The sequence below is a fragment of the Schistocerca americana genome, unplaced genomic scaffold, assembly GCF_021461395.2.
Source record: "Schistocerca americana isolate TAMUIC-IGC-003095 unplaced genomic scaffold, iqSchAmer2.1 HiC_scaffold_220, whole genome shotgun sequence".
Classification (NCBI taxonomy): domain Eukaryota; kingdom Metazoa; phylum Arthropoda; class Insecta; order Orthoptera; family Acrididae; genus Schistocerca; species Schistocerca americana.
In genome coordinates, this window is record NW_025725929.1 from 226,592 (window position 1) to 246,606 (window position 20,015).

The 20,015-nt window shown below is 53.4% G+C and overlaps 62 non-coding genes across 62 annotated transcripts; 21 read left to right on the forward strand and 41 right to left on the reverse strand.

Annotated features, from left to right (window-relative positions):
* Positions 1–41: 41 nt before the first annotated feature.
* Trnav-cac lies at positions 42–114 on the reverse strand. Its single transcript has one exon. It is a non-coding gene; the product is annotated as a tRNA-Val (tRNA).
* A 402-nt stretch (positions 115–516) lies between these two features.
* On the forward strand, positions 517–588 carry Trnap-agg. Its single transcript has one exon. It is a non-coding gene; the product is annotated as a tRNA-Pro (tRNA).
* A 194-nt stretch (positions 589–782) lies between these two features.
* Positions 783–855, reverse strand: Trnav-aac. Its single transcript has one exon. It is a non-coding gene; the product is annotated as a tRNA-Val (tRNA).
* Positions 856–1,012: 157 nt separating this feature from the next.
* Positions 1,013–1,085, reverse strand: Trnav-cac. The gene has a single exon. It is a non-coding gene; the product is annotated as a tRNA-Val (tRNA).
* A 402-nt stretch (positions 1,086–1,487) lies between these two features.
* Trnap-agg lies at positions 1,488–1,559 on the forward strand. Its single transcript has one exon. It is a non-coding gene; the product is annotated as a tRNA-Pro (tRNA).
* Positions 1,560–1,753: 194 nt separating this feature from the next.
* Positions 1,754–1,826, reverse strand: Trnav-aac. The gene has a single exon. It is a non-coding gene; the product is annotated as a tRNA-Val (tRNA).
* Positions 1,827–1,983: 157 nt separating this feature from the next.
* On the reverse strand, positions 1,984–2,056 carry Trnav-cac. The gene has a single exon. It is a non-coding gene; the product is annotated as a tRNA-Val (tRNA).
* Positions 2,057–2,458: 402 nt separating this feature from the next.
* Trnap-agg lies at positions 2,459–2,530 on the forward strand. The gene has a single exon. It is a non-coding gene; the product is annotated as a tRNA-Pro (tRNA).
* Positions 2,531–2,724: 194 nt separating this feature from the next.
* On the reverse strand, positions 2,725–2,797 carry Trnav-aac. Its single transcript has one exon. It is a non-coding gene; the product is annotated as a tRNA-Val (tRNA).
* A 157-nt stretch (positions 2,798–2,954) lies between these two features.
* Positions 2,955–3,027, reverse strand: Trnav-cac. The gene has a single exon. It is a non-coding gene; the product is annotated as a tRNA-Val (tRNA).
* Positions 3,028–3,429: 402 nt separating this feature from the next.
* On the forward strand, positions 3,430–3,501 carry Trnap-agg. The gene has a single exon. It is a non-coding gene; the product is annotated as a tRNA-Pro (tRNA).
* Positions 3,502–3,695: 194 nt separating this feature from the next.
* Trnav-aac lies at positions 3,696–3,768 on the reverse strand. Its single transcript has one exon. It is a non-coding gene; the product is annotated as a tRNA-Val (tRNA).
* A 157-nt stretch (positions 3,769–3,925) lies between these two features.
* Positions 3,926–3,998, reverse strand: Trnav-cac. The gene has a single exon. It is a non-coding gene; the product is annotated as a tRNA-Val (tRNA).
* Positions 3,999–4,400: 402 nt separating this feature from the next.
* On the forward strand, positions 4,401–4,472 carry Trnap-agg. The gene has a single exon. It is a non-coding gene; the product is annotated as a tRNA-Pro (tRNA).
* A 194-nt stretch (positions 4,473–4,666) lies between these two features.
* On the reverse strand, positions 4,667–4,739 carry Trnav-aac. Its single transcript has one exon. It is a non-coding gene; the product is annotated as a tRNA-Val (tRNA).
* Positions 4,740–4,896: 157 nt separating this feature from the next.
* On the reverse strand, positions 4,897–4,969 carry Trnav-cac. The gene has a single exon. It is a non-coding gene; the product is annotated as a tRNA-Val (tRNA).
* A 402-nt stretch (positions 4,970–5,371) lies between these two features.
* Trnap-agg lies at positions 5,372–5,443 on the forward strand. The gene has a single exon. It is a non-coding gene; the product is annotated as a tRNA-Pro (tRNA).
* Positions 5,444–5,637: 194 nt separating this feature from the next.
* Positions 5,638–5,710, reverse strand: Trnav-aac. The gene has a single exon. It is a non-coding gene; the product is annotated as a tRNA-Val (tRNA).
* Positions 5,711–5,867: 157 nt separating this feature from the next.
* Positions 5,868–5,940, reverse strand: Trnav-cac. Its single transcript has one exon. It is a non-coding gene; the product is annotated as a tRNA-Val (tRNA).
* A 402-nt stretch (positions 5,941–6,342) lies between these two features.
* Positions 6,343–6,414, forward strand: Trnap-agg. Its single transcript has one exon. It is a non-coding gene; the product is annotated as a tRNA-Pro (tRNA).
* A 194-nt stretch (positions 6,415–6,608) lies between these two features.
* Positions 6,609–6,681, reverse strand: Trnav-aac. Its single transcript has one exon. It is a non-coding gene; the product is annotated as a tRNA-Val (tRNA).
* Positions 6,682–6,838: 157 nt separating this feature from the next.
* Positions 6,839–6,911, reverse strand: Trnav-cac. Its single transcript has one exon. It is a non-coding gene; the product is annotated as a tRNA-Val (tRNA).
* Positions 6,912–7,313: 402 nt separating this feature from the next.
* Positions 7,314–7,385, forward strand: Trnap-agg. The gene has a single exon. It is a non-coding gene; the product is annotated as a tRNA-Pro (tRNA).
* A 194-nt stretch (positions 7,386–7,579) lies between these two features.
* On the reverse strand, positions 7,580–7,652 carry Trnav-aac. The gene has a single exon. It is a non-coding gene; the product is annotated as a tRNA-Val (tRNA).
* Positions 7,653–7,809: 157 nt separating this feature from the next.
* On the reverse strand, positions 7,810–7,882 carry Trnav-cac. Its single transcript has one exon. It is a non-coding gene; the product is annotated as a tRNA-Val (tRNA).
* A 402-nt stretch (positions 7,883–8,284) lies between these two features.
* Positions 8,285–8,356, forward strand: Trnap-agg. The gene has a single exon. It is a non-coding gene; the product is annotated as a tRNA-Pro (tRNA).
* Positions 8,357–8,550: 194 nt separating this feature from the next.
* Trnav-aac lies at positions 8,551–8,623 on the reverse strand. The gene has a single exon. It is a non-coding gene; the product is annotated as a tRNA-Val (tRNA).
* A 157-nt stretch (positions 8,624–8,780) lies between these two features.
* On the reverse strand, positions 8,781–8,853 carry Trnav-cac. Its single transcript has one exon. It is a non-coding gene; the product is annotated as a tRNA-Val (tRNA).
* A 402-nt stretch (positions 8,854–9,255) lies between these two features.
* Trnap-agg lies at positions 9,256–9,327 on the forward strand. Its single transcript has one exon. It is a non-coding gene; the product is annotated as a tRNA-Pro (tRNA).
* A 194-nt stretch (positions 9,328–9,521) lies between these two features.
* Positions 9,522–9,594, reverse strand: Trnav-aac. The gene has a single exon. It is a non-coding gene; the product is annotated as a tRNA-Val (tRNA).
* A 157-nt stretch (positions 9,595–9,751) lies between these two features.
* On the reverse strand, positions 9,752–9,824 carry Trnav-cac. Its single transcript has one exon. It is a non-coding gene; the product is annotated as a tRNA-Val (tRNA).
* A 402-nt stretch (positions 9,825–10,226) lies between these two features.
* On the forward strand, positions 10,227–10,298 carry Trnap-agg. The gene has a single exon. It is a non-coding gene; the product is annotated as a tRNA-Pro (tRNA).
* A 194-nt stretch (positions 10,299–10,492) lies between these two features.
* Trnav-aac lies at positions 10,493–10,565 on the reverse strand. Its single transcript has one exon. It is a non-coding gene; the product is annotated as a tRNA-Val (tRNA).
* A 157-nt stretch (positions 10,566–10,722) lies between these two features.
* Trnav-cac lies at positions 10,723–10,795 on the reverse strand. Its single transcript has one exon. It is a non-coding gene; the product is annotated as a tRNA-Val (tRNA).
* A 402-nt stretch (positions 10,796–11,197) lies between these two features.
* Positions 11,198–11,269, forward strand: Trnap-agg. The gene has a single exon. It is a non-coding gene; the product is annotated as a tRNA-Pro (tRNA).
* Positions 11,270–11,463: 194 nt separating this feature from the next.
* On the reverse strand, positions 11,464–11,536 carry Trnav-aac. Its single transcript has one exon. It is a non-coding gene; the product is annotated as a tRNA-Val (tRNA).
* A 157-nt stretch (positions 11,537–11,693) lies between these two features.
* Trnav-cac lies at positions 11,694–11,766 on the reverse strand. The gene has a single exon. It is a non-coding gene; the product is annotated as a tRNA-Val (tRNA).
* A 402-nt stretch (positions 11,767–12,168) lies between these two features.
* Positions 12,169–12,240, forward strand: Trnap-agg. The gene has a single exon. It is a non-coding gene; the product is annotated as a tRNA-Pro (tRNA).
* Positions 12,241–12,434: 194 nt separating this feature from the next.
* Trnav-aac lies at positions 12,435–12,507 on the reverse strand. The gene has a single exon. It is a non-coding gene; the product is annotated as a tRNA-Val (tRNA).
* Positions 12,508–12,664: 157 nt separating this feature from the next.
* Positions 12,665–12,737, reverse strand: Trnav-cac. The gene has a single exon. It is a non-coding gene; the product is annotated as a tRNA-Val (tRNA).
* A 402-nt stretch (positions 12,738–13,139) lies between these two features.
* Positions 13,140–13,211, forward strand: Trnap-agg. Its single transcript has one exon. It is a non-coding gene; the product is annotated as a tRNA-Pro (tRNA).
* A 194-nt stretch (positions 13,212–13,405) lies between these two features.
* Positions 13,406–13,478, reverse strand: Trnav-aac. Its single transcript has one exon. It is a non-coding gene; the product is annotated as a tRNA-Val (tRNA).
* A 157-nt stretch (positions 13,479–13,635) lies between these two features.
* On the reverse strand, positions 13,636–13,708 carry Trnav-cac. Its single transcript has one exon. It is a non-coding gene; the product is annotated as a tRNA-Val (tRNA).
* Positions 13,709–14,110: 402 nt separating this feature from the next.
* Trnap-agg lies at positions 14,111–14,182 on the forward strand. The gene has a single exon. It is a non-coding gene; the product is annotated as a tRNA-Pro (tRNA).
* Positions 14,183–14,376: 194 nt separating this feature from the next.
* On the reverse strand, positions 14,377–14,449 carry Trnav-aac. Its single transcript has one exon. It is a non-coding gene; the product is annotated as a tRNA-Val (tRNA).
* Positions 14,450–14,606: 157 nt separating this feature from the next.
* On the reverse strand, positions 14,607–14,679 carry Trnav-cac. The gene has a single exon. It is a non-coding gene; the product is annotated as a tRNA-Val (tRNA).
* A 402-nt stretch (positions 14,680–15,081) lies between these two features.
* On the forward strand, positions 15,082–15,153 carry Trnap-agg. The gene has a single exon. It is a non-coding gene; the product is annotated as a tRNA-Pro (tRNA).
* Positions 15,154–15,347: 194 nt separating this feature from the next.
* On the reverse strand, positions 15,348–15,420 carry Trnav-aac. Its single transcript has one exon. It is a non-coding gene; the product is annotated as a tRNA-Val (tRNA).
* A 157-nt stretch (positions 15,421–15,577) lies between these two features.
* Positions 15,578–15,650, reverse strand: Trnav-cac. Its single transcript has one exon. It is a non-coding gene; the product is annotated as a tRNA-Val (tRNA).
* Positions 15,651–16,052: 402 nt separating this feature from the next.
* Positions 16,053–16,124, forward strand: Trnap-agg. The gene has a single exon. It is a non-coding gene; the product is annotated as a tRNA-Pro (tRNA).
* Positions 16,125–16,318: 194 nt separating this feature from the next.
* On the reverse strand, positions 16,319–16,391 carry Trnav-aac. Its single transcript has one exon. It is a non-coding gene; the product is annotated as a tRNA-Val (tRNA).
* A 157-nt stretch (positions 16,392–16,548) lies between these two features.
* On the reverse strand, positions 16,549–16,621 carry Trnav-cac. Its single transcript has one exon. It is a non-coding gene; the product is annotated as a tRNA-Val (tRNA).
* A 402-nt stretch (positions 16,622–17,023) lies between these two features.
* Positions 17,024–17,095, forward strand: Trnap-agg. Its single transcript has one exon. It is a non-coding gene; the product is annotated as a tRNA-Pro (tRNA).
* Positions 17,096–17,289: 194 nt separating this feature from the next.
* Trnav-aac lies at positions 17,290–17,362 on the reverse strand. The gene has a single exon. It is a non-coding gene; the product is annotated as a tRNA-Val (tRNA).
* Positions 17,363–17,519: 157 nt separating this feature from the next.
* On the reverse strand, positions 17,520–17,592 carry Trnav-cac. Its single transcript has one exon. It is a non-coding gene; the product is annotated as a tRNA-Val (tRNA).
* A 402-nt stretch (positions 17,593–17,994) lies between these two features.
* Positions 17,995–18,066, forward strand: Trnap-agg. Its single transcript has one exon. It is a non-coding gene; the product is annotated as a tRNA-Pro (tRNA).
* Positions 18,067–18,260: 194 nt separating this feature from the next.
* Positions 18,261–18,333, reverse strand: Trnav-aac. Its single transcript has one exon. It is a non-coding gene; the product is annotated as a tRNA-Val (tRNA).
* A 157-nt stretch (positions 18,334–18,490) lies between these two features.
* Trnav-cac lies at positions 18,491–18,563 on the reverse strand. Its single transcript has one exon. It is a non-coding gene; the product is annotated as a tRNA-Val (tRNA).
* Positions 18,564–18,965: 402 nt separating this feature from the next.
* Trnap-agg lies at positions 18,966–19,037 on the forward strand. The gene has a single exon. It is a non-coding gene; the product is annotated as a tRNA-Pro (tRNA).
* A 194-nt stretch (positions 19,038–19,231) lies between these two features.
* Positions 19,232–19,304, reverse strand: Trnav-aac. Its single transcript has one exon. It is a non-coding gene; the product is annotated as a tRNA-Val (tRNA).
* Positions 19,305–19,461: 157 nt separating this feature from the next.
* Positions 19,462–19,534, reverse strand: Trnav-cac. Its single transcript has one exon. It is a non-coding gene; the product is annotated as a tRNA-Val (tRNA).
* Positions 19,535–19,936: 402 nt separating this feature from the next.
* On the forward strand, positions 19,937–20,008 carry Trnap-agg. The gene has a single exon. It is a non-coding gene; the product is annotated as a tRNA-Pro (tRNA).
* The last annotated feature ends 7 nt before the right edge of the window (positions 20,009–20,015 follow it).

Consider the following 20,015-nt stretch of genomic DNA (forward strand, 5'->3'; position numbering starts at 1 on the left):
GTGGCTCATTGGAGGACAATACGACATAGGCAGGAAAATACTGTTCCCGCCCGGGATCTAACCGGGGACCTTCTGCGTGTGAAGCAGACATGATAACCGCTACACTACGGAAACGACGGACCTGAGGAGTCCATCCTTGTTCACTCGAACTTGCCTCAGACTTTCTCTCGTCCGCGAATGCACACACGACAGTTCTTTTGTCAGCCTGGAACCCATCACAGCCGAGGGCTCAAGAAGTCTTCGGGGTGCTCGAGAGGGTGTCTGCCGTAGCACCCCTAACGATATAGCGGCGTTTCGCGCAGTCGTTATTGCAAGTCATATCAGCAAAAGCAATCACTTTCTCAGCAGCAGGCAGTGCGAGCCCAGCGGCAGCTCTACATGAAGGTACCAATAGCCCAGGAAGGCCGCCGACCGCGGGAATTCGCGCCGCCCCCATCCCGCCAGCGTACACGAGACTTCCAGGGCACCCTGGACGACATCGAGGGACTGGAATAATTGGCGTTCGCCGTGTCACAGGGCTCGTTGGTCTAGGGGTATGATTCCTGCTTAGGGTGCAGGAGGTCCCGGGTTCAAATCCCGGACGAGCCCTAGCGTTTTGTGCAAACTGATCGCACGTCAGTGGCTGAGTCAGCGCAAAAAGATCGCCGTCAATATCAAATGAATTTCTTATTCGATGTGAGCAATTGACACTCGGGTCCGACGCGTGAAGGCGATTACGAAGGTTTCGGTTACAGATGGTAGCAGATGCATGTTAGTACGTCTTGCTTAAAGTGATGAAAAAGTGTTTCCGCCCGGGATCGAACCGGGGACCTTCTGCGTGTTAGGCAGACGTGATAACCGCTACACCACGGAAACTGCTTGTGTGCACCTTACTTCACAGACAACTTATAGTGATGTTGCCATCGTAACTAAAAAATTCAATAAATGTGGTACTTGCAAACGAAGGGACATGCAGCAGATCCACACACGACGTGGCTCATTGGAGGACAATACGACATAGGCAGGAAAATACTGTTCCCGCCCGGGATCTAACCGGGGACCTTCTGCGTGTGAAGCAGACATGATAACCGCTACACTACGGAAACGACGGACCTGAGGAGTCCATCCTTGTTCACTCGAACTTGCCTCAGACTTTCTCTCGTCCGCGAATGCACACACGACAGTTCTTTTGTCAGCCTGGAACCCATCACAGCCGAGGGCTCAAGAAGTCTTCGGGGTGCTCGAGAGGGTGTCTGCCGTAGCACCCCTAACGATATAGCGGCGTTTCGCGCAGTCGTTATTGCAAGTCATATCAGCAAAAGCAATCACTTTCTCAGCAGCAGGCAGTGCGAGCCCAGCGGCAGCTCTACATGAAGGTACCAATAGCCCAGGAAGGCCGCCGACCGCGGGAATTCGCGCCGCCCCCATCCCGCCAGCGTACACGAGACTTCCAGGGCACCCTGGACGACATCGAGGGACTGGAATAATTGGCGTTCGCCGTGTGACAGGGCTCGTTGGTCTAGGGGTATGATTCCTGCTTAGGGTGCAGGAGGTCCCGGGTTCAAATCCCGGACGAGCCCTAGCGTTTTGTGCAAACTGATCGCACGTCAGTGGCTGAGTCAGCGCAAAAAGATCGCCGTCAATATCAAATGAATTTCTTATTCGATGTGAGCAATTGACACTCGGGTCCGACGCGTGAAGGCGATTACGAAGGTTTCGGTTACAGATGGTAGCAGATGCATGTTAGTACGTCTTGCTTAAAGTGATGAAAAAGTGTTTCCGCCCGGGATCGAACCGGGGACCTTCTGCGTGTTAGGCAGACGTGATAACCGCTACACCACGGAAACTGCTTGTGTGCACCTTACTTCACAGACAACTTATAGTGATGTTGCCATCGTAACTAAAAAATTCAATAAATGTGGTACTTGCAAACGAAGGGACATGCAGCAGATCCACACACGACGTGGCTCATTGGAGGACAATACGACATAGGCAGGAAAATACTGTTCCCGCCCGGGATCGAACCGGGGACCTTCTGCGTGTGAAGCAGACGTGATAACCGCTACACTACGGAAACGACGGACCTGAGGAGTCCATCCTTGTTCACTCGAACTTGCCTCAGACTTTCTCTCGTCCGCGAATGCACACACGACAGTTCTTTTGTCAGCCTGGAACCCATCACAGCCGAGGGCTCAAGAAGTCTTCGGGGTGCTCGAGAGGGTGTCTGCCGTAGCACCCCTAACGATATAGCGGCGTTTCGCGCAGTCGTTATTGCAAGTCATATCAGCAAAAGCAATCACTTTCTCAGCAGCAGGCAGTGCGAGCCCAGCGGCAGCTCTACATGAAGGTACCAATAGCCCAGGAAGGCCGCCGACCGCGGGAATTCGCGCCGCCCCCATCCCGCCAGCGTACACGAGACTTCCAGGGCACCCTGGACGACATCGAGGGACTGGAATAATTGGCGTTCGCCGTATCACAGGGCTCGTTGGTCTAGGGGTATGATTCCTGCTTAGGGTGCAGGAGGTCCCGGGTTCAAATCCCGGACGAGCCCTAGCGTTTTGTGCAAACTGATCGCACGTCAGTGGCTGAGTCAGCGCAAAAAGATCGCCGTCAATATCAAATGAATTTCTTATTCGATGTGAGCAATTGACACTCGGGTCCGACGCGTGAAGGCGATTACGAAGGTTTCGGGTACAGATGGTAGCAGATGCATGTTAGTACGTCTTGCTTAAAGTGATGAAAAAGTGTTTCCGCCCGGGATCGAACCGGGGACCTTCTGCGTGTTAGGCAGACGTGATAACCGCTACACCACGGAAACTGCTTGTGTGCACCTTACTTCACAGACAACTTATAGTGATGTTGCCATCGTAACTAAAAAATTCAATAAATGTGGTACTTGCAAACGAAGGGACATGCAGCAGATCCACACACGACGTGGCTCATTGGAGGACAATACGACATAGGCAGGAAAATACTGTTCCCGCCCGGGATCTAACCGGGGACCTTCTGCGTGTGAAGCAGACATGATAACCGCTACACTACGGAAACGACGGACCTGAGGAGTCCATCCTTGTTCACTCGAACTTGCCTCAGACTTTCTCTCGTCCGCGAATGCACACACGACAGTTCTTTTGTCAGCCTGGAACCCATCACAGCCGAGGGCTCAAGAAGTCTTCGGGGTGCTCGAGAGGGTGTCTGCCGTAGCACCCCTAACGATATAGCGGCGTTTCGCGCAGTCGTTATTGCAAGTCATATCAGCAAAAGCAATCACTTTCTCAGCAGCAGGCAGTGCGAGCCCAGCGGCAGCTCTACATGAAGGTACCAATAGCCCAGGAAGGCCGCCGACCGCGGGAATTCGCGCCGCCCCCATCCCGCCAGCGTACACGAGACTTCCAGGGCACCCTGGACGACATCGAGGGACTGGAATAATTGGCGTTCGCCGTGTCACAGGGCTCGTTGGTCTAGGGGTATGATTCCTGCTTAGGGTGCAGGAGGTCCCGGGTTCAAATCCCGGACGAGCCCTAGCGTTTTGTGCAAACTGATCGCACGTCAGTGGCTGAGTCAGCGCAAAAAGATCGCCGTCAATATCAAATGAATTTCTTATTCGATGTGAGCAATTGACACTCGGGTCCGACGCGTGAAGGCGATTACGAAGGTTTCGGTTACAGATGGTAGCAGATGCATGTTAGTACGTCTTGCTTAAAGTGATGAAAAAGTGTTTCCGCCCGGGATCGAACCGGGGACCTTCTGCGTGTTAGGCAGACGTGATAACCGCTACACCACGGAAACTGCTTGTGTGCACCTTACTTCACAGACAACTTATAGTGATGTTGCCATCGTAACTAAAAAATTCAATAAATGTGGTACTTGCAAACGAAGGGACATGCAGCAGATCCACACACGACGTGGCTCATTGGAGGACAATACGACATAGGCAGGAAAATACTGTTCCCGCCCGGGATCGAACCGGGGACCTTCTGCGTGTGAAGCAGACGTGATAACCGCTACACTACGGAAACGACGGACCTGAGGAGTCCATCCTTGTTCACTCGAACTTGCCTCAGACTTTCTCTCGTCCGCGAATGCACACACGACAGTTCTTTTGTCAGCCTGGAACCCATCACAGCCGAGGGCTCAAGAAGTCTTCGGGGTGCTCGAGAGGGTGTCTGCCGTAGCACCCCTAACGATATAGCGGCGTTTCGCGCAGTCGTTATTGCAAGTCATATCAGCAAAAGCAATCACTTTCTCAGCAGCAGGCAGTGCGAGCCCAGCGGCAGCTCTACATGAAGGTACCAATAGCCCAGGAAGGCCGCCGACCGCGGGAATTCGCGCCGCCCCCATCCCGCCAGCGTACACGAGACTTCCAGGGCACCCTGGACGACATCGAGGGACTGGAATAATTGGCGTTCGCCGTGTCACAGGGCTCGTTGGTCTAGGGGTATGATTCCTGCTTAGGGTGCAGGAGGTCCCGGGTTCAAATCCCGGGCGAGCCCTAGCGTTTTGTGCAAACTGATCGCACGTCAGTGGCTGAGTCAGCGCAAAAAGATCGCCGTCAATATCAAATGAATTTCTTATTCGATGTGAGCAATTGACACTCGGGTCCGACGCGTGAAGGCGATTACGAAGGTTTCGGTTACAGATGGTAGCAGATGCATGTTAGTACGTCTTGCTTAAAGTGATGAAAAAGTGTTTCCGCCCGGGATCGAACCGGGGACCTTCTGCGTGTTAGGCAGACGTGATAACCGCTACACCACGGAAACTGCTTGTGTGCACCTTACTTCACAGACAACTTATAGTGATGTTGCCATCGTAACTAAAAAATTCAATAAATGTGGTACTTGCAAACGAAGGGACATGCAGCAGATCCACACACGACGTGGCTCATTGGAGGACAATACGACATAGGCAGGAAAATACTGTTCCCGCCCGGGATCGAACCGGGGACCTTCTGCGTGTGAAGCAGACGTGATAACCGCTACACTACGGAAACGACGGACCTGAGGAGTCCATCCTTGTTCACTCGAACTTGCCTCAGACTTTCTCTCGTCCGCGAATGCACACACGACAGTTCTTTTGTCAGCCTGGAACCCATCACAGCCGAGGGCTCAAGAAGTCTTCGGGGTGCTCGAGAGGGTGTCTGCCGTAGCACCCCTAACGATATAGCGGCGTTTCGCGCAGTCGTTATTGCAAGTCATATCAGCAAAAGCAATCACTTTCTCAGCAGCAGGCAGTGCGAGCCCAGCGGCAGCTCTACATGAAGGTACCAATAGCCCAGGAAGGCCGCCGACCGCGGGAATTCGCGCCGCCCCCATCCCGCCAGCGTACACGAGACTTCCAGGGCACCCTGGACGACATCGAGGGACTGGAATAATTGGCGTTCGCCGTGTCACAGGGCTCGTTGGTCTAGGGGTATGATTCCTGCTTAGGGTGCAGGAGGTCCCGGGTTCAAATCCCGGACGAGCCCTAGCGTTTTGTGCAAACTGATCGCACGTCAGTGGCTGAGTCAGCGCAAAAAGATCGCCGTCAATATCAAATGAATTTCTTATTCGATGTGAGCAATTGACACTCGGGTCCGACGCGTGAAGGCGATTACGAAGGTTTCGGGTACAGATGGTAGCAGATGCATGTTAGTACGTCTTGCTTAAAGTGATGAAAAAGTGTTTCCGCCCGGGATCGAACCGGGGACCTTCTGCGTGTTAGGCAGACGTGATAACCGCCACACCACGGAAACTGCTTGTGTGCACCTTACTTCACAGACAACTTATAGTGATGTTGCCGTCGTAACTAAAAAATTCAATAAATGTGGTACTTGCAAACGAAGGGACATGCAGCAGATCCACACACGACGTGGCTCATTGGAGGACAATACGACATAGGCAGGAAAATACTGTTCCCGCCCGGGATCGAACCGGGGACCTTCTGCGTGTGAAGCAGACGTGATAACCGCTACACTACGGAAACGACGGACCTGAGGAGTCCATCCTTGTTCACTCGAACTTGCCTCAGACTTTCTCTCGTCCGCGAATGCACACACGACAGTTCTTTTGTCAGCCTGGAACCCATCACAGCCGAGGGCTCAAGAAGTCTTCGGGGTGCTCGAGAGGGTGTCTGCCGTAGCACCCCTAACGATATAGCGGCGTTTCGCGCAGTCGTTATTGCAAGTCATATCAGCAAAAGCAATCACTTTCTCAGCAGCAGGCAGTGCGAGCCCAGCGGCAGCTCTACATGAAGGTACCAATAGCCCAGGAAGGCCGCCGACCGCGGGAATTCGCGCCGACCCCATCCCGCCAGCGTACACGAGACTTCCAGGGCACCCTGGACGACATCGAGGGGCTGGAATAATTGGCGTTCGCCGTGTGACAGGGCTCGTTGGTCTAGGGGTATGATTCCTGCTTAGGTTGCAGGAGGTCCCGGGTTCAAATCCCGGACGAGCCCTAGCGTTTTGTGCAAACTGATCGCACGTCAGTGGCTGAGTCAGCGCAAAAAGATCGCCGTCAATATCAAATGAATTTCTTATTCGATGTGAGCAATTGACACTCGGGTCCGACGCGTGAAGGCGATTACGAAGGTTTCGGGTACAGACGGTAGCAGATGCATGTTAGTACGTCTTGCTTAAAGTGATGAAAAAGTGTTTCCGCCCGGGATCGAACAGGGGACCTTCTGCGTGTTAGGCAGACGTGATAACCGCTACACCACGGAAACTGCTTGTGTGCACCTTACTTCACAGACAACGTATAGTGATGTTGCCATCGTAACTAAAAAATTCAATAAATGTGGTACTTGCAAACGAAGGGACATGCAGCAGATCCACACACGACGTGGCTCATTGGAGGACAATACGACATAGGCAGGAAAATACTGTTCCCGCCCGGGATCGAACCGGGGACCTTCTGCGTGTGAAGCAGACGTGATAACCGCTACACTACGGAAACGACGGACCTGAGGAGTCCATCCTTGTTCACTCGAACTTGCCTCAGACTTTCTCTCGTCCGCGAATGCACACACGACAGTTCTTTTGTCAGCCTGGAACCCATCACAGCCGAGGGCTCAAGAAGTCTTCGGGGTGCTCGAGAGGGTGTATGCCGTAGCACCCCTAACGATATAGCGGCGTTTCGCGCAGTCGTTATTGCAAGTCATATCAGCAAAAGCAATCACTTTCTCAGCAGCAGGCAGTGCGAGCCCAGCGGCAGCTCTACATGAAGGTACCAATAGCCCAGGAAGGCAGCCGACCGCGGGAATTCGCGCCGACCCCATCCCGCCAGCGTACACGAGACTTCCAGGGCACCCTGGACGACATCGAGGGACTGGAATAATTGGCGTTTGCCGTGTCACAGGGCTCGTTGGTCTAGGGGTATGATTCCTGCTTAGGTTGCAGGAGGTCCCGGGTTCAAATCCCGGACGAGCCCTAGCGTTTTGTGCAAACTGATCGCACGTCAGTGGCTGAGTCAGCGCAAAAAGATCGCCGTCAATATCAAATGAATTTCTTATTCGATGTGAGCAATTGACACTCGGGTCCGACGCGTGAAGGCGATTACGAAGGTTTCGGGTACAGACGGTAGCAGATGCATGTTAGTACGTCTTGCTTAAAGTGATGAAAAAGTGTTTCCGCCCGGGATCGAACAGGGGACCTTCTGCGTGTTAGGCAGACGTGATAACCGCTACACCACGGAAACTGCTTGTGTGCACCTTACTTCACAGACAACTTATAGTGATGTTGCCATCGTAACTAAAAAATTCAATAAATGTGGTACTTGCAAACGAAGGGACATGCAGCAGATCCACACACGACGTGGCTCATTGGAGGACAATACGACATAGGCAGGAAAATACTGTTCCCGCCCGGGATCGAACCGGGGACCTTCTGCGTGTGAAGCAGACGTGATAACCGCTACACTACGGAAACGACGGACCTGAGGAGTCCATCCTTGTTCACTCGAACTTGCCTCAGACTTTCTCTTGTCCGCGAATGCACACACGACAGTTCTTTTGTCAGCCTGGAACCCATCACAGCCGAGGGCTCAAGAAGTCTTCGGGGTGCTCGAGAGGGTGTATGCCGTAGCACCCCTAACGATATAGCGGCGTTTCGCGCAGTCGTTATTGCAAGTCATATCAGCAAAAGCAATCACTTTCTCAGCAGCAGGCAGTGCGAGCCCAGCGGCAGCTCTACATGAAGGTACCAATAGCCCAGGAAGGCCGCCGACCGCGGGAATTCGCGCCGACCCCATCCCGCCAGCGTACACGAGACTTCCAGGGCACCCTGGACGACATCGAGGGGCTGGAATAATTGGCGTTCGCCGTGTCACAGGGCTCGTTGGTCTAGGGGTATGATTCCTGCTTAGGTTGCAGGAGGTCCCGGGTTCAAATCCCGGACGAGCCGTAGCGTTTTGTGCAAACTGATCGCACGTCAGTGGCTGAGTCAGCGCAAAAAGATCGCCGTCAATATCAAATGAATTTCTTATTCGATGTGAGCAATTGACACTCGGGTCCGACGCGTGAAGGCGATTACGAAGGTTTCGGGTACAGACGGTAGCAGATGCATGTTAGTACGTCTTGCTTAAAGTGATGAAAAAGTGTTTCCGCCCGGGATCGAACAGGGGACCTTCTGCGTGTTAGGCAGACGTGATAACCGCTACACCACGGAAACTGCTTGTGTGCACCTTACTTCACAGACAACGTATAGTGATGTTGCCATCGTAACTAAAAAATTCAATAAATGTGGTACTTGCAAACGAAGGGACATGCAGCAGATCCACACACGACGTGGCTCATTGGAGGACAATACGACATAGGCAGGAAAATACTGTTCCCGCCCGGGATCGAACCGGGGACCTTCTGCGTGTGAAGCAGACGTGATAACCGCTACACTACGGAAACGACGGACCTGAGGAGTCCATCCTTGTTCACTCGAACTTGCCTCAGACTTTCTCTCGTCCGCGAATGCACACACGACAGTTCTTTTGTCAGCCTGGAACCCATCACAGCCGAGGGCTCAAGAAGTCTTCGGGGTGCTCGAGAGGGTGTATGCCGTAGCACCCCTAACGATATAGCGGCGTTTCGCGCAGTCGTTATTGCAAGTCATATCAGCAAAAGCAATCACTTTCTCAGCAGCAGGCAGTGCGAGCCCAGCGGCAGCTCTACATGAAGGTACCAATAGCCCAGGAAGGCCGCCGACCGCGGGAATTCGCGCCGACCCCATCCCGCCAGCGTACACGAGACTTCCAGGGCACCCTGGACGACATCGAGGGGCTGGAATAATTGGCGTTCGCCGTGTCACAGGGCTCGTTGGTCTAGGGGTATGATTCCTGCTTAGGTTGCAGGAGGTCCCGGGTTCAAATCCCGGACGAGCCCTAGCGTTTTGTGCAAACTGATCGCACGTCAGTGGCTGAGTCAGCGCAAAAAGATCGCCGTCAATATCAAATGAATTTCTTATTCGATGTGAGCAATTGACACTCGGGTCCGACGCGTGAAGGCGATTACGAAGGTTTCGGGTACAGACGGTAGCAGATGCATGTTAGTACGTCTTGCTTAAAGTGATGAAAAAGTGTTTCCGCCCGGGATCGAACAGGGGACCTTCTGCGTGTTAGGCAGACGTGATAACCGCTACACCACGGAAACTGCTTGTGTGCACCTTACTTCACAGACAACTTATAGTGATGTTGCCATCGTAACTAAAAAATTCAATAAATGTGGTACTTGCAAACGAAGGGACATGCAGCAGATCCACACACGACGTGGCTCATTGGAGGACAATACGACATAGGCAGGAAAATACTGTTCCCGCCCGGGATCGAACCGGGGACCTTCTGCGTGTGAAGCAGACGTGATAACCGCTACACTACGGAAACGACGGACCTGAGGAGTCCATCCTTGTTCACTCGAACTTGCCTCAGACTTTCTCTCGTCCGCGAATGCACACACGACAGTTCTTTTGTCAGCCTGGAACCCATCACAGCCGAGGGCTCAAGAAGTCTTCGGGGTGCTCGAGAGGGTGTCTGCCGTAGCACCCCTAACGATATAGCGGCGTTTCGCGCAGTCGTTATTGCAAGTCATATCAGCAAAAGCAATCACTTTCTCAGCAGCAGGCAGTGCGAGCCCAGCGGCAGCTCTACATGAAGGTACCAATAGCCCAGGAAGGCCGCCGACCGCGGGAATTCGCGCCGCCCCCATCCCGCCAGCGTACACGAGACTTCCAGGGTACCCTGGACGACATCGAGGGACTGGAATAATTGGCGTTCGCCGTGTCACAGGGCTCGTTGGTCTAGGGGTATGATTCCTGCTTAGGGTGCAGGAGGTCCCGGGTTCAAATCCCGGACGAGCCCTAGCGTTTTGTGCAAACTGATCGCACGTCAGTGGCTGAGTCAGCGCAAAAAGATCGCCGTCAATATCAAATGAATTTCTTATTCGATGTGAGCAATTGACACTCGGGTCCGACGCGTGAAGGCGATTACGAAGGTTTCGGGTACAGATGGTAGCAGATGCATGTTAGTACGTCTTGCTTAAAGTGATGAAAAAGTGTTTCCGCCCGGGATCGAACCGGGGACCTTCTGCGTGTTAGGCAGACGTGATAACCGCTACACCACGGAAACTGCTTGTGTGCACCTTACTTCACAGACAACTTATAGCGATGTTGCCATCGTAACTAAAAAATTCAATAAATGTGGTACTTGCAAACGAAGGGACATGCAGCAGATCCACACACGACGTGGCTCATTGGAGGACAATACGACATAGGCAGGAAAATACTGTTCTCGCCCGGGATCGAACCGGGGACCTTCTGCGTGTGAAGCAGACGTGATAACCGCTACACTACGGAAACGACGGACCTGAGGAGTCCATCCTTGTTCACTCGAACTTGCCTCAGACTTTCTCTCGTCCGCGAATGCACACACGACAGTTCTTTTGTCAGCCTGGAACCCATCACAGCCGAGGGCTCAAGAAGTCTTCGGGGTGCTCGAGAGGGTGTCTGCCGTAGCACCCCTAACGATATAGCGGCGTTTCGCGCAGTCGTTATTGCAAGTCATATCAGCAAAAGCAATCACTTTCTCAGCAGCAGGCAGTGCGAGCCCAGCGGCAGCTCTACATGAAGGTACCAATAGCCCAGGAAGGCCGCCGACCGCGGGAATTCGCGCCGCCCCCATCCCGCCAGCGTACACGAGACTTCCAGGGCACCCTGGACGACATCGAGGGACTGGAATAATTGGCGTTCGCCGTGTCACAGGGCTCGTTGGTCTAGGGGTATGATTCCTGCTTAGGGTGCAGGAGGTCCCGGGTTCAAATCCCGGACGAGCCCTAGCGTTTTGTGCAAACTGATCGCACGTCAGTGGCTGAGTCAGCGCAAAAAGATCGCCGTCAATATCAAATGAATTTCTTATTCGATGTGAGCAATTGACACTCGGGTCCGACGCGTGAAGGCGATTACGAAGGTTTCGGGTACAGATGGTAGCAGATGCATGTTAGTACGTCTTGCTTAAAGTGATGAAAAAGTGTTTCCGCCCGGGATCGAACCGGGGACCTTCTGCGTGTTAGGCAGACGTGATAACCGCTACACCACGGAAACTGCTTGTCTGCACCTTACTTCACAGACAACTTATAGTGATGTTGCCATCGTAACTAAAAAATTCAATAAATGTGGTACTTGCAAACGAAGGGACATGCAGCAGATCCACACACGACGTGGCTCATTGGAGGACAATACGACATAGGCAGGAAAATACTGTTCCCGCCCGGGATCGAACCGGGGACCTTCTGCGTGTGAAGCAGACGTGATAACCGCTACACTACGGAAACGACGGACCTGAGGAGTCCATCCTTGTTCACTCGAACTTGCCTCAGACTTTCTCTCGTCCGCGAATGCACACACGACAGTTCTTTTGTCAGCCTGGAACCCATCACAGCCGAGGGCTCAAGAAGTCTTCGGGGTGCTCGAGAGGGTGTCTGCCGTAGCACCCCTAACGATATAGCGGCGTTTCGCGCAGTCGTTATTGCAAGTCATATCAGCAAAAGCAATCACTTTCTCAGCAGCAGGCAGTGCGAGCCCAGCGGCAGCTCTACATGAAGGTACCAATAGCCCAGGAAGGCCGCCGACCGCGGGAATTCGCGCCGCCCCCATCCCGCCAGCGTACACGAGACTTCCAGGGCACCCTGGACGACATCGAGGGACTGGAATAATTGGCGTTCGCCGTGTCACAGGGCTCGTTGGTCTAGGGGTATGATTCCTGCTTAGGGTGCAGGAGGTCCCGGGTTCAAATCCCGGACGAGCCCTAGCGTTTTGTGCGAACTGATCGCACGTCAGTGGCTGAGTCAGCGCAAAAAGATCGCCGTCAATATCAAATGAATTTCTTATTCGATGTGAGCAATTGACACTCGGGTCCGACGCGTGAAGGCGATTACGAAGGTTTCGGGTACAGATGGTAGCAGATGCATGTTAGTACGTCTTGCTTAAAGTGATGAAAAAGTGTTTCCGCCCGGGATCGAACCGGGGACCTTCTGCGTGTTAGGCAGACGTGATAACCGCCACACCACGGAAACTGCTTGTGTGCACCTTACTGCACAGACAACTTATAGTGATGTTGCCGTCGTAACTAAAAAATTCAATAAATGTGGTACTTGCAAACGAAGGGACATGCAGCAGATCCACACACGACGTGGCTCATTGGAGGACAATACGACATAGGCAGGAAAATACTGTTCCCGCCCGGGATCGAACCGGGGACCTTCTGCGTGTGAAGCAGACGTGATAACCGCTACACTACGGAAACGACGGACCTGAGGAGTCCATCCTTGTTCACTCGAACTTGCCTCAGACTTTCTCTCGTCCGCGAATGCACACACGACAGTTCTTTTGTCAGCCTGGAACCCATCACAGCCGAGGGCTCAAGAAGTCTTCGGGGTGCTCGAGAGGGTGTCTGCCGTAGCACCCCTAACGATATAGCGGCGTTTCGCGCAGTCGTTATTGCAAGTCATATCAGCAAAAGCAATCACTTTCTCAGCAGCAGGCAGTGCGAGCCCAGCGGCAGCTCTACATGAAGGTACCAATAGCCCAGGAAGGCCGCCGACCGCGGGAATTCGCGCCGACCCCATCCCGCCAGCGTACACGAGACTTCCAGGGCACCCTGGACGACATCGAGGGGCTGGAATAATTGGCGTTCGCCGTGTGACAGGGCTCGTTGGTCTAGGGGTATGATTCCTGCTTAGGTTGCAGGAGGTCCCGGGTTCAAATCCCGGACGAGCCCTAGCGTTTTGTGCAAACTGATCGCACGTCAGTGGCTGAGTCAGCGCAAAAAGATCGCCGTCAATATCAAATGAATTTCTTATTCGATGTGAGCAATTGACACTCGGGTCCGACGCGTGAAGGCGATTACGAAGGTTTCGGGTACAGACGGTAGCAGATGCATGTTAGTACGTCTTGCTTAAAGTGATGAAAAAGTGTTTCCGCCCGGGATCGAACAGGGGACCTCCTGCGTGTTAGGCAGACGTGATAACCGCTACACCACGGAAACTGCTTGTGTGCACCTTACTTCACAGACAACTTATAGTGATGTTGCCATCGTAACTAAAAAATTCAATAAATGTGGTACTTGCAAACGAAGGGACATGCAGCAGATCCACACACGACGTGGCTCATTGGAGGACAATACGACATAGGCAGGAAAATACTGTTCCCGCCCGGGATCGAACCGGGGACCTTCTGCGTGTGAAGCAGACGTGATAACCGCTACACTACGGAAACGACGGACCTGAGGAGTCCATCCTTGTTCACTCGAACTTGCCTCAGACTTTCTCTCGTCCGCGAATGCACACACGACAGTTCTTTTGTCAGCCTGGAACCCATCACAGCCGAGGGCTCAAGAAGTCTTCGGGGTGCTCGAGAGGGTGTCTGCCGTAGCACCCCTAACGATATAGCGGCGTTTCGCGCAGTCGTTATTGCAAGTCATATCAGCAAAAGCAATCACTTTCTCAGCAGCAGGCAGTGCGAGCCCAGCGGCAGCTCTACATGAAGGTACCAATAGCCCAGGAAGGCCGCCGACCGCGGGAATTCGCGCCGCCCCCATCCCGCCAGCGTACACGAGACTTCCAGGGCACCCTGGACGACATCGAGGGACTGGAATAATTGGCGTTCGCCGTGTCACAGGGCTCGTTGGTCTAGGGGTATGATTCCTGCTTAGGGTGCAGGAGGTCCCGGGTTCAAATCCCGGACGAGCCCTAGCGTTTTGTGCAAACTGATCGCACGTCAGTGGCTGAGTCAGCGCAAAAAGATCGCCGTCAATATCAAATGAATTTCTTATTCGATGTGAGCAATTGACACTCGGGTCCGACGCGTGAAGGCGATTACGAAGGTTTCGGGTACAGATGGTAGCAGATGCATGTTAGTACGTCTTGCTTAAAGTGATGAAAAAGTGTTTCCGCCCGGGATCGAACCGGGGACCTTCTGCGTGTTAGGCAGACGTGATAACCGCCACACCACGGAAACTGCTTGTGTGCACCTTACTTCACAGACAACTTATAGTGATGTTGCCGTCGTAACTAAAAAATTCAATAAATGTGGTACTTGCAAACGAAGGGACATGCAGCAGATCCACACACGACGTGGCTCATTGGAGGACAATACGACATAGGCAGGAAAATACTGTTCCCGCCCGGGATCGAACCGGGGACCTTCTGCGTGTGAAGCAGACGTGATAACCGCTACACTACGGAAACGACGGACCTGAGGAGTCCATCCTTGTTCACTCGAACTTGCCTCAGACTTTCTCTCGTCCGCGAATGCACACACGACAGTTCTTTTGTCAGCCTGGAACCCATCACAGCCGAGGGCTCAAGAAGTCTTCGGGGTGCTCGAGAGGGTGTCTGCCGTAGCACCCCTAACGATATAGCGGCGTTTCGCGCAGTCGTTATTGCAAGTCATATCAGCAAAAGCAATCACTTTCTCAGCAGCAGGCAGTGCGAGCCCAGCGGCAGCTCTACATGAAGGTACCAATAGCCCAGGAAGGCCGCCGACCGCGGGAATTCGCGCCGACCCCATCCCGCCAGCGTACACGAGACTTCCAGGGCACCCTGGACGACATCGAGGGGCTGGAATAATTGGCGTTCGCCGTGTGACAGGGCTCGTTGGTCTAGGGGTATGATTCCTGCTTAGGTTGCAGGAGGTCCCGGGTTCAAATCCCGGACGAGCCCTAGCGTTTTGTGCAAACTGATCGCACGTCAGTGGCTGAGTCAGCGCAAAAAGATCGCCGTCAATATCAAATGAATTTCTTATTCGATGTGAGCAATTGACACTCGGGTCCGACGCGTGAAGGCGATTACGAAGGTTTCGGGTACAGACGGTAGCAGATGCATGTTAGTACGTCTTGCTTAAAGTGATGAAAAAGTGTTTCCGCCCGGGATCGAACAGGGGACCTTCTGCGTGTTAGGCAGACGTGATAACCGCTACACCACGGAAACTGCTTGTGTGCACCTTACTTCACAGACAACTTATAGCGATGTTGCCATCGTAACTAAAAAATTCAATAAATGTGGTACTTGCAAACGAAGGGACATGCAGCAGATCCACACACGACGTGGCTCATTGGAGGACAATACGACATAGGCAGGAAAATACTGTTCTCGCCCGGGATCGAACCGGGGACCTTCTGCGTGTGAAGCAGACGTGATAACCGCTACACTACGGAAACGACGGACCTGAGGAGTCCATCCTTGTTCACTCGAACTTGCCTCAGACTTTCTCTCGTCCGCGAATGCACACACGACAGTTCTTTTGTCAGCCTGGAACCCATCACAGCCGAGGGCTCAAGAAGTCTTCGGGGTGCTCGAGAGGGTGTCTGCCGTAGCACCCCTAACGATATAGCGGCGTTTCGCGCAGTCGTTATTGCAAGTCATATCAGCAAAAGCAATCACTTTCTCAGCAGCAGGCAGTGCGAGCCCAGCGGCAGCTCTACATGAAGGTACCAATAGCCCAGGAAGGCCGCCGACCGCGGGAATTCGCGCCGCCCCCATCCCGCCAGCGTACACGAGACTTCCAGGGCACCCTGGACGACATCGAGGGACTGGAATAATTGGCGTTCGCCGTGTCACAGGGCTCGTTGGTCTAGGGGTAAGATTCCTGCTTAGGGTGCAGGAGGTCCCGGGTTCAAATCCCGGACGAGCCCTAGCGTTTTGTGCAAACTGATCGCACGTCAGTGGCTGAGTCAGCGCAAAAAGATCGCCGTCAATATCAAATGAATTTCTTATTCGATGTGAGCAATTGACACTCGGGTCCGACGCGTGAAGGCGATTACGAAGGTTTCGGGTACAGATGGTAGCAGATGCATGTTAGTACGTCTTGCTTAAAGTGATGAAAAAGTGTTTCCGCCCGGGATCGAACCGGGGACCTTCTGCGTGTTAGGCAGACGTGATAACCGCTACACCACGGAAACTGCTTGTGTGCACCTTACTTCACAGACAACTTATAGTCATGTTGCCATCGTAACTAAAAAATTCAATAAATGTGGTACTTGCAAACGAAGGGACATGCAGCAGATCCACACACGACGTGGCTCATTGGAGGACAATACGACATAGGCAGGAAAATACTGTTCCCGCCCGGGATCGAACCGGGGACCTTCTGCGTGTGAAGCAGACGTGATAACCGCTACACTACGGAAACGACGGACCTGAGGAGTCCATCCTTGTTCACTCGAACTTGCCTCAGACTTTCTCTCGTCCGCGAATGCACACACGACAGTTCTTTTGTCAGCCTGGAACCCATCACAGCCGAGGGCTCAAGAAGTCTTCGGGGTGCTCGAGAGGGTGTCTGCCGTAGCACCCCTAACGATATAGCGGCGTTTCGCGCAGTCGTTATTGCAAGTCATATCAGCAAAAGCAATCACTTTCTCAGCAGCAGGCAGTGCGAGCCCAGCGGCAGCTCTACATGAAGGTACCAATAGCCCAGGAAGGCCGCCGACCGCGGGAATTCGCGCCGCCCCCATCCCGCCAGCGTACACGAGACTTCCAGGGCACCCTGGACGACATCGAGGGACTGGAATAATTGGCGTTCGCCGTGTCACAGGGCTCGTTGGTCTAGGGGTATGATTCCTGCTTAGGGTGCAGGAGGTCCCGGGTTCAAATCCCGGACGAGCCCTAGCGTTTTGTGCAAACTGATCGCACGTCAGTGGCTGAGTCAGCGCAAAAAGATCGCCGTCAATATCAAATGAATTTCTTATTCGATGTGAGCAATTGACACTCGGGTCCGACGCGTGAAGGCGATTACGAAGGTTTCGGGTACAGATGGTAGCAGATGCATGTTAGTACGTCTTGCTTAAAGTGATGAAAAAGTGTTTCCGCCCGGGATCGAACCGGGGACCTTCTGCGTGTTAGGCAGACGTGATAACCGCCACACCACGGAAACTGCTTGTGTGCACCTTACTTCACAGACAACTTATAGTGATGTTGCCGTCGTAACTAAAAAATTCAATAAATGTGGTACTTGCAAACGAAGGGACATGCAGCAGATCCACACACGACGTGGCTCATTGGAGGACAATACGACATAGGCAGGAAAATACTGTTCCCGCCCGGGATCGAACCGGGGACCTTCTGCGTGTGAAGCAGACGTGATAACCGCTACACTACGGAAACGACGGACCTGAGGAGTCCATCCTTGTTCACTCGAACTTGCCTCAGACTTTCTCTCGTCCGCGAATGCACACACGACAGTTCTTTTGTCAGCCTGGAACCCATCACAGCCGAGGGCTCAAGAAGTCTTCGGGGTGCTCGAGAGGGTGTCTGCCGTAGCACCCCTAACGATATAGCGGCGTTTCGCGCAGTCGTTATTGCAAGTCATATCAGCAAAAGCAATCACTTTCTCAGCAGCAGGCAGTGCGAGCCCAGCGGCAGCTCTACATGAAGGTACCAATAGCCCAGGAAGGCCGCCGACCGCGGGAATTCGCGCCGCCCCCATCCCGCCAGCGTACACGAGACTTCCAGGGCACCCTGGACGACATCGAGGGACTGGAATAATTGGCGTTCGCCGTGTCACAGGGCTCGTTGGTCTAGGGGTATGATTCCTGCTTAGGGTGCAGGAGGTCCCGGGTTCAAATCCCGGACGAGCCCTAGCGTTTTGTGCAAACTGATCGCACGTCAGTGGCTGAGTCAGCGCAAAAAGATCGCCGTCAATATCAAATGAATTTCTTATTCGATGTGAGCAATTGACACTCGGGTCCGACGCGTGAAGGCGATTACGAAGGTTTCGGGTACAGATGGTAGCAGATGCATGTTAGTACGTCTTGCTTAAAGTGATGAAAAAGTGTTTCCGCCCGGGATCGAACCGGGGACCTTCTGCGTGTTAGGCAGACGTGATAACCGCCACACCACGGAAACTGCTTGTGTGCACCTTACTTCACAGACAACTTATAGTGATGTTGCCGTCGTAACTAAAAAATTCAATAAATGTGGTACTTGCAAACGAAGGGACATGCAGCAGATCCACACACGACGTGGCTCATTGGAGGACAATACGACATAGGCAGGAAAATACTGTTCCCGCCCGGGATCGAACCGGGGACCTTCTGCGTGTGAAGCAGACGTGATAACCGCTACACTACGGAAACGACGGACCTGAGGAGTCCATCCTTGTTCACTCGAACTTGCCTCAGACTTTCTCTCGTCCGCGAATGCACACACGACAGTTCTTTTGTCAGCCTGGAACCCATCACAGCCGAGGGCTCAAGAAGTCTTCGGGGTGCTCGAGAGGGTGTCTGCCGTAGCACCCCTAACGATATAGCGGCGTTTCGCGCAGTCGTTATTGCAAGTCATATCAGCAAAAGCAATCACTTTCTCAGCAGCAGGCAGTGCGAGCCCAGCGGCAGCTCTACATGAAGGTACCAATAGCCCAGGAAGGCCGCCGACCGCGGGAATTCGCGCCGACCCCATCCCGCCAGCGTACACGAGACTTCCAGGGCACCCTGGACGACATCGAGGGGCTGGAATAATTGGCGTTCGCCGTGTGACAGGGCTCGTTGGTCTAGGGGTATGATTCCTGCTTAGGTTGCAGGAGGTCCCGGGTTCAAATCCCGGACGAGCCCTAGCGTTTTGTGCAAACTGATCGCACGTCAGTGGCTGAGTCAGCGCAAAAAGATCGCCGTCAATATCAAATGAATTTCTTATTCGATGTGAGCAATTGACACTCGGGTCCGACGCGTGAAGGCGATTACGAAGGTTTCGGGTACAGACGGTACCAGATGCATGTTAGTACGTCTTGCTTAAAGTGATGAAAAAGTGTTTCCGCCCGGGATCGAACAGGGGACCTCCTGCGTGTTAGGCAGACGTGATAACCGCTACACCACGGAAACTGCTTGTGTGCACCTTACTTCACAGACAACTTATAGTGATGTTGCCATCGTAACTAAAAAATTCAATAAATGTGGTACTTGCAAACGAAGGGACATGCAGCAGATCCACACACGACGTGGCTCATTGGAGGACAATACGACATAGGCAGGAAAATACTGTTCCCGCCCGGGATCGAACCGGGGACCTTCTGCGTGTGAAGCAGACGTGATAACCGCTACACTACGGAAACGACGGACCTGAGGAGTCCATCCTTGTTCACTCGAACTTGCCTCAGACTTTCTCTCGTCCGCGAATGCACACACGACAGTTCTTTTGTCAGCCTGGAACCCATCACAGCCGAGGGCTCAAGAAGTCTTCGGGGTGCTCGAGAGGGTGTCTGCCGTAGCACCCCTAACGATATAGCGGCGTTTCGCGCAGTCGTTATTGCAAGTCATATCAGCAAAAGCAATCACTTTCTCAGCAGCAGGCAGTGCGAGCCCAGCGGCAGCTCTACATGAAGGTACCAATAGCCCAGGAAGGCCGCCGACCGCGGGAATTCGCGCCGCCCCCATCCCGCCAGCGTACACGAGACTTCCAGGGTACCCTGGACGACATCGAGGGACTGGAATAATTGGCGTTCGCCGTGTCACAGGGCTCGTTGGTCTAGGGGTATGATTCCTGCTTAGGGTGCAGGAGGTCCCGGGTTCAAATCCCGGACGAGCCCTAGCGTT